This window comes from Pristiophorus japonicus, chromosome 4 (genome assembly GCF_044704955.1).
Source record: "Pristiophorus japonicus isolate sPriJap1 chromosome 4, sPriJap1.hap1, whole genome shotgun sequence".
Lineage (NCBI taxonomy): Eukaryota > Metazoa > Chordata > Chondrichthyes > Pristiophoridae > Pristiophorus > Pristiophorus japonicus.
In genome coordinates, this window is record NC_091980.1 from 17,918,691 (window position 1) to 17,927,319 (window position 8,629).

Consider the following 8,629-nt stretch of genomic DNA (forward strand, 5'->3'; position numbering starts at 1 on the left):
GTGTGGTGAAGGCACTCCTACAGTGTGATAAGGGAGGGAGTTCCAGGATTTTGACCAGTGATGATGAAGGAATGGCAATATATTTCCAAGTCAGGATGGTGTGTCATTTGGAGGGGAACTTGCAGCTGATGGTGCTCGCTTGTGCCTGCTGCCCTTCTAGGTGGTAGTGGATCTGCTAGCAATTAATTGGGCTGCTTTGTCCTGGTGGGTGTAGAGCTTCTTGAATGTTGCTGGACTTCATCCAGGCAAGTGGAGAGTATTCCATCACACCCCTGACTTGTGCCTTGTAGATGGTGGAAAGGCTTTGGGGAGTTACGAGGTGAGGCACTCTCCGCAGAATACCCAGCCTCTGAACCGCTCTTGTTACCACAGTATTTATGTGGCTGGTCCAATTAAGTTTCTGGAGGTCAATGGAGACCTCCCAGGATGTTGATATTGGGAGATTCGACGATGGTAATGCAGTTGACTGTCAAGAGGCGGTGGTTAGATGCTCGCTTGTTGGAGATAGTCATTGTCTGGCACTTATGTGGTGCGAATGTTACTTGCCACTTACCAGCCCAAGCCTGAATGTCATCCTGGTCATGCTGCATGTGGGCATGGACTGCTTCATTTTCTGAGGAGTTGTGAATGGCACTGAACACTGTGCAATCATCAGTGAACATCCCCACTTCTGACCTTATGATGGATGGAAGGGCATTGATAAAGCAACTGAAGATGGTTGGCCCAAGGACACTGTCCTGAGGAAATCCTGCAGTGATGTCCTGGGGCTGTGATGATTGGCTTCCAACAACCAAAACCATCTTTCTTTGTGTTAGGTATGACTCCAGCCAGTGGAGAGTTTTCTCCCTGATCCTCATTGACTTCAATTTTACTCGGGCTCCTTGATGCCACACTTGGTCAAATGCTGCCTTGATGTCAAGGGCAGTCAGTTTCACCTCACCTCTGGAATTCAGCTCTTTTGTCCATGTTTGGAACAAAACTGTAATGAGGTCTGGAGCTAAGTGGTCTTGACGGATCCCAAACAGAGCATCAGTGAGCAGCTTATTAGTGAATAAGTGCCACTTGATAGCACTGTCAATGACACCTTCCATCACTTTGCTGAGGATTGAGAGTGGACTGATGGGGCGGTAATTGGCCAGATTGGATTTGTCCTGCTTTTTGTAGACAGGACATATCTGGGTAGCTTTCCACATTGTCGGATAGATGCCAGTGTTGTATCTGTACTGGAATAACTTAGCCAGAGGCGCGGCTAGTTCTGTAGCACAATTATTCAGCATGACAGCCGGGATGTTGTTGGGCCCATAGCCTTTGCTGTATCTAAGTAATTTGACATAGTGGCTTGTTAGCTTGGGTCATCTTTTGGGCTGCTGATTCTCACTCTAAAAACCTACCATCCAGAAAGATGCAACAGCCTGCTTAGTTGATACCTACTGAATGCAATCTTACTTTCTATAATCTTCTTCTCTATTAAGCTTTCAAAGGAATCATAATTTTCATTATTTTTGTGCATTTTATACTTTTAGCTTTGCAGGAAGCTAAAAGACGGAATTATAGGGCAAATTATTTGATATCAGTGACTCTGCTCTGCTGAAACAAATATTGATTTTCTAGCAATTTTCTTCTTCAATACATGTAGTGTTGAAGTCAAGCGACATATGTTGTGACCCCCACATGGCTGACTCTTGTAGCTAATTGGTATTGAGTAAAAGAAAGACATGAATTGAGAAAGAAAAAGAGATGAAGGGGTTGTCTACTGAGATGAAAGGGTTGTCTTATGAAGAAAGATTGAGTAGGTTGGGTCGATACTCATTGGAGTTTAGAAGAATGAGAGATGATCTTATTGAAACATATATGATTCTGAGGGGGCTTGATAGGGTAGATGCAGAGAGGATGTTTCCACTCGTGGGGGAATCTAGAACTAGGGGGGCATAGTTTGGAAAGGGGTTCACCAATTTAAAATAGAAATGAGGAGGAATTTCTTCTCTACCGCAGAAAGTGAATTCTCGACCGCAGAAAGTTGTTGAGGCCAGTTCGTTAGATATATTCAAAAGGGAGTTAGATATGGCCCTTGTGGCCAAAGGGATCAAGGGATGTGGAGAGAAAGCAGGAAAGGGGTACTGAGGTTGAATGATCAGCCATGATCTTATTGAATGGCGGTGCAGGCTCAAAGGGCCGAATGGCCTGCTCCTGCACCTAATTTCTATGTTTCTATGTTTCTCTGAGAGGGTCGTGAATCTTTGGAATTCTCTACCCCAGGGAGCTATGGAGGCTGGGTCATTGAATATACTTAATTTGGAGGTAGACAGATATTTGAACAATAAGGGAGTCAAGGGTGATGGGCAGCGGGCAGGGAAGTGGAGTTGAGGCCAAGATCAAATCAGCCATGATCTTATTGAATGGTGGAGCAGGCTTGAGGGGCCAAATAGCCTACTCCTGCTCCTATTTTGTATGTTAATATGTAGATAAAGAGAGCAATGTCTCAAAAAAAGATAATAAAAGATAAACATACAAACATATCGGAGCAGGTAAAGACCATCTAGTGCATCAAAGCTGCCTGACACAGCGATAACTGGAGCATCATGACTAGATACTTCATCCCACCAACCCTCCCCGTGCCCCCTCCCCCAATCCTTGCAGCAATGTCATCTCCTGGGAAAAACACAGAGAAAAAAATCCAGGGTCAAAAAAGGAAAAAATACCTGTAAAAGATAGATAATAAAATAATTATAGTCTGAAATCCATGTTGTGGATCTGCTGCCCATTATAGAAGTTGCCTGACTTTTAATTCCATAAATTCCAATGGAAATTATACTCGTGTGGTTTCTCTAAATGGTAGCTGATCTGCAAAGCCAGTTTCATCAGTGGGCGGTAAGTTAAAAATGTTTTCTGTGGGTTAATAGAAAAGGAAGAAAGACCTGCATTTAAAAAGCATCTTTCATGACCTCAGGACGTCCCAAAGTGCTTTATGTTGTGTACCTAAATAACAGACTAACTAAAACAGGAGTACGGTAACTTAACTGTGTGCTTGATAACAACAACGCAAAATGGTGTCCCAAACCAGCATGAACCAGAATGTTTACAGCAACTGTGAATAGTTCCCGCAGGGTCCTAATGCCTGTCTAGTGTCCTGTAACAAACAAATAGAGTATGAACACAACATATTTCCCCCCTTCTGAAAACACAGTCTACGAAAAGACAAAGTCCTTGAGATAGCCAGGCCATGTTCTGATACGCTGTTAACCAGTTTGACAGAAGGGTCAATGTGGACACGATGGCAGAATTTTGTTGTCACTCCAAACCCTGTGAAGATTGAGGGATACTGCTTGTCAAATTCCACTGTGTACACAAGTATGCCGGTTGGGTCATTAGCTTTGAACCTAAGCTTGTCAAAAAGATCAATGCCCATGAGGCTTCGTCCCTTCGCGACATGAAAAAAAGTTCTCCAATGTTATGTTCTTGTAGTATATCGGGACAGATATGACCCCAAGTACCACAATTTTGGAGTCAGAGTAAACATGTAGAGTGGAAGTTGCGTGAAGTGGCTTTTGTACACAGCCTTGCTCATTGTGGAGACTTTGGCTCCAAGGTCAAAGAGGAGGCAGATGGGCGTGCCGTCAATGTTTACATCACAGTTCTTGAATTTACCCGAACCGATGTGTGAAATGTCACTAACGGTGTAAACCATACTGAGCTCATCATTATTGGGGTTACCCACATGTCGAATATGCTGCAATGAACGACAGACACTGGCAAAATGGTTCATTTTACCACATGCAGAGCATTTCTTCCCACGTGCAGGGCAGTTAGGACTCTTTGCTGAATGTGATTTGTCCCCACAGTTAAAGCAGTGGAAGTTAGGCCCGCGATCCATAGTGGGTGGCTTATTACTAGCCCTGGGTCTCTGCTGTGATTTCTGCTTTGGATGAATAACTTGCACATGGGCTGTAGCTGCAGTCTGCTGCACAGGGGGAGCAGGGGATCTGATCGCTTTTGAATCAGAAAACGCTGATTCGGTTTGGATGGCCAAATTAGTTGCTTTGTCCAAAGTCATTTAGTCATCCTCCATTAGCAAGCGTTCCCGAATGCGGGGAATCGTTGTTTTCTCAATAACTTGATCCCTGATCATTTCCTCTGTGAGTGCTCCAAAGTTACACGCAGTGGTCAGTTCAGTTAATGAAATGATATACTGTTTGATTGGTTCACCGGTTCCTTGTCCCCTTTGTCAAAATCTGCATCTCTCCGACATGATACTTGTCTTTGGCCCAAAATATTTCTCGAGGGCACTTACCGCTTTGTCATAGCACTCCGTGTCTTCGATTTGGCCAAAGATGCATTGGCCTTTGGTGCCGAGGCAGTGGTTAAGTATTGCAGGCGGCGAGGTGGTGTTATGTTGTTGCCGTCTGACCCAATCGCCATGATGTACATAGAAAAACTTTTTATCCATCTTGGCCATGGGCTTGGAAGGTCCCCGCCTGTGGAGAGGAAAGGCAGGGGGTAGGGAGGTTAATTTGATTTATCCTCATCGACAAATTATGTTGTGTATGTAAATAACAGACTAACTGAAACAGGAATAAAGTAACTTAACTGTGTCCTTTATAGCAACTCCCCAAAATGGTGTTCCAAAAGCAGCATGAACCAGAATGTTTAGAGCAACTGTGACTAGCTCCCGCAGGGTCCTAATGCCTGTCAAGTTTCCAGTTACAAACAAATAGAGTACGAACCCAACACTTTATAGCCAATGAAGTACTTTGGGAGTGTAGTCACTGTTATAATGTGGGAAACACGGTAGCCAATTTGCAGAGAGCAAGCTCCCAGAATGGCTATCTGAAAATGACCAGATAATCTCTTTTAGTTGATGTTGATTGAGAGATAAATATTGGCCGGTGCACCGGGGAGAACTCCTCTGCTCTTCTTTGAAATATTGCTGTGGGATCTTTTACATCCACCCGAGAGGGCAGACGGGGCCTTGGTTTAACACATCATACAAAAGATGGCACCTCTGATAATTCAGCACTCCCTCAGTACAGCACTGGAGTGTCAGCCTAGATTTTTATGCTCAAGTCCCTGGAGTGTTGAATTGTTGAATGGAAAGAAAATGTTTGTTGTGAAAGAGGATAATATTCTCTCTCGTTGTTTCCCATGGCAGCTGATAATTATCCTGCCATTCACACCCTATCTAGGCTAACCTTTTTCTAACTTCTGCCATTACCATCTCAAGTCAGCCCATCACCCCTTTTGTCTCTCAAATCTCTCCTATCTTCCACCCTATCACATACCTTCCCTTTTGTTCTTTCCTCCCCTCCCCCTTTCAGTGCTCCTTAAGAATCTGTTCATTTAGAAAATTCACTAGTTCTGACGAAGGGTCATCGACCCAAAACATGAACTCTGTTTATCTCTCCACAGATGCTGCCTGACTCGCTGAGATTTCCAGCATTTTCTGTTTTTATTTCAGAATCCAGCATCCGCAGTATTTTGCTTTAATATTGCCTTTCTTGGAAACACCTATAACAGTGGAGTGGGTGTGGAAGTTCCACTTTGGGTCCTTCGGTCGTTTAAACACAATCATTCTGAATGTGTAAACAGTTGGTAATTCAGTATTAATAGTTGAATGAGCGATCGCTCTCAGCCTTTTGGCTAAGATCATGCGTAACTGACCTGACAGGGGAGTAACCATGATCCCAACGTGGTTCTCCCTGGATCAGGAAGGTGGTTCTCCTATGCTTTTTGGAAATAGGAGGTGGGTGGGGTGGCTTGGCCCATCCACCTCCACGGAGGTGTGTGGGGTTGCTGACCCATCCACCTCCATGGCACGAACCTGGTATTGCAGTACTTCCAGGAATGGTCCTTGGGCTCTAGGCCTTTTGGCTAAGAGCATTAGCGCAGAGTGATCCTTGATGTGTGCAAGGTGACCTCTGGCGTTTGTGATCTGACAAAGAATTGGAAAGATTGGCTACGAAATTTTTTTTTTTTTTAAATAGTTGAGTGAGCGCCATGTGTTAAATCCATTCCTCTATCAACAATGCATTCTAATCTCCCTCCTTTGAAGAAGGCTGTAGGATATTACTCTACTTGAATATCGAAAATAGTTTGCAGATGACACTAAACTGGATGGCAGAGTGATCTGTGAGGAGGATGCTAAGAGGCTGCAGGGTGACTTGGACAAGTTAGGTGAGTGGGCAAATGCATGGCAGATGCAGTATAATGTGGATAAATGTGAGGTTATCCACTTTGGTGGCAAAAACATGAAGGCAGATTAGGAAAAGGAGAGGTGCAACAAGACCTGGGTGTCATGTTTCATCAGTCATTGAAAGTTGGCATGCAGGTACTGCAAGCGGTGAAGAAGGCAAATGGCATGTTGGCCTTCATAGCTAGGGGATTTGAGTATAGAAGCAGGGAGGTCTTACTTAAGTTGTACAGGGCTTTGGTGAGGCCTCATCTGGAATATTGTGTTCAGTTTTGGTCTCCTAATCTGAGGAAGGACGTTCTTGCTATTGAGGGAGTGCAGCGAAGGTTCACCAGACTGATTCCAGGGATGGCTGGACAGACATATGAGGAGAGATTGGATCAACTGGGCATTTATTCACTGGAGTTTAGAAGGATGAGAGGGGATCTCATAGAACCGTATAAGATTATGATGGGACGGGACAGGTTATCTGTGGGAAGAATGCTCCCGATGTTGGGGAAGTCCAGAACAAGGGGACACAGTCTTAGGATAAGGGGTAGGCCATTTAGGACTGAGATGAGGAGAAACATCTTCACTCAGAGAGTTGTTAACCTGTGGAATTCCCTGCCACAGAGAGCCGTTGATGCCAGTTCATTGGATATATTCAAGAGGGAGTTAGATATGGCCCTTACAGCTAAAGGGATCAAGGGGTATGGAGAGAAAGCGGGAAAGGGGTACTGAGGTGAATGATCAGCCATGATCTTATTGAATGATGGTGCAGGCTCGAAGGGCCGAATGGCCTACTCCTGCACCTATTTTCGATGTTTCTATGTTTCAATTAAGTAAGGGTATTAAAACCAATATTTGACCCAGTGGAGGTTCTAAATAATTTCAGTCAAACATTGTTTTTGTTCTGTATGAGTGCAAAGCATTATCGGACCAGTTTTACTCATTTTTGGACATTTGGCTTGTAAGAGACGTTCAGGGAACAATTACTTATAAGTATTATGACCTGTGACTAATATATCTTATGTATATTAGATGGATTATATGTGTGTACAAGATGGCCGCCGGGATGGCAGCTCCCTGGGTAGCTCCCCTGACAAAACAAATTTAACCTTACAATCTTGCGCCTTCCAACAACTTTTCACTTTCAATCTCCTCCCCTCCCACTGTCTAAACTTTCCCTAACCTTAATAGACCGTAATAGGAGGTACATTTTCTTAAACTTTACCTTAAACCCTAATCCTAAAATCCCCATAAATTTGGGCCTACCTCGGGCATGTAGAATTTACCAATATCTCGCAAAGATTCCAGGTACCTTTCCCCTGAAGAGGAGAAGAATCCCTTTCTGGGCTTTTAAAATGAGTTTAAAGGGGCAGACGAAGCCTGCGGGGGATAAAAGGGGATACATTCATGGAGACCCCCCCCCCAGTGTTTGGACTCATAAGAAAGGGAATTCAAAATGGACCTAAATTACAGAAGCTTGAGATCCCCTAAACATCTATGGGAAGGAGCATATCAATTTTAAGATTCTACAACATTTTGGCTGCGAAAAAGAGTTATCAAATACAGGAGGTGGGGCCAAATTCATGCATTAAGGACCCCAAGCTATTCACCCTCTAAGAGATAATCGAATTACCCAATCAAGCAAAATGGAAATCATGGTCAAGAAACTGGACAATCCTAAAACAATGCAAAACCAGTGATAGCACATTCTCACATCCTAATCGAGTTACTGCTGACAAAGGAGACATTTGAAAATCAATGGATGGAACAGTTTAAACAGAGCCCAAGAGATTTGATGGGAGATAACAGAGTTTTTTTGGGGGGATATATCTATCCCCCAGTTTTACAAGGAAAGACTAGCAGAACACAGAAACTCGCAGAACACAGGAGAGAAGCAGAACACAAAACTAGCAGAACACAGACTCGAACAGAACACAGACTCGAACAGAACACAGACTCGAAAGGAACACAGACAGAAACAAGCAGCTGGAGCTGGGGAGTGAAGAAATGGAGTAGTGAAGGAAACTACAAGAAATCGTCAAGGACCGACCGAGCACGAGGCGCACGAAATGGAAGGTTGTCAGGAACCAAATTGACAACCACTCTACAATCTACTTCTGAATGGCCCAACGGGTGAGAAATTACCAAAAAGAACTAACTAAAACTATTCCTAACCAAAGAAAGTGGGTACTTATCTCATACATCCAAAACGCTACTTAGCGCATCAACGGATGCACCCCAACCGAAGACTACGCAGTCCGAAGTCCGCTCCTCCATCCGGGGTGCGGCCTCGCCTAGAAAGCCAAGTGCAGCGAACCCCGAAACCGTGATTCACCGGCAACTGTCTAAAGGGATTATTGAGCATAGTCCCTGAACCCTCAGAGCTATAACTTAGTTAGTTACGGGAATTGGGAGGGGGGAGGCTGGGATAACTTGTGTAAATGTATCTGCATTCTC

At 44.2% G+C, this 8,629-nt stretch overlaps 1 non-coding gene across 1 annotated transcript; it reads left to right on the plus strand.

Annotated features, from left to right (window-relative positions):
* Window positions 1-5,615: 5,615 nt before the first annotated feature.
* LOC139263639 (U2 spliceosomal RNA) lies at window positions 5,616-5,811 on the plus strand. The gene has a single exon (XR_011593181.1). It is a non-coding gene; the product is annotated as a U2 spliceosomal RNA (small nuclear RNA).
* Window positions 5,812-8,629: the final 2,818 nt, after the last annotated feature.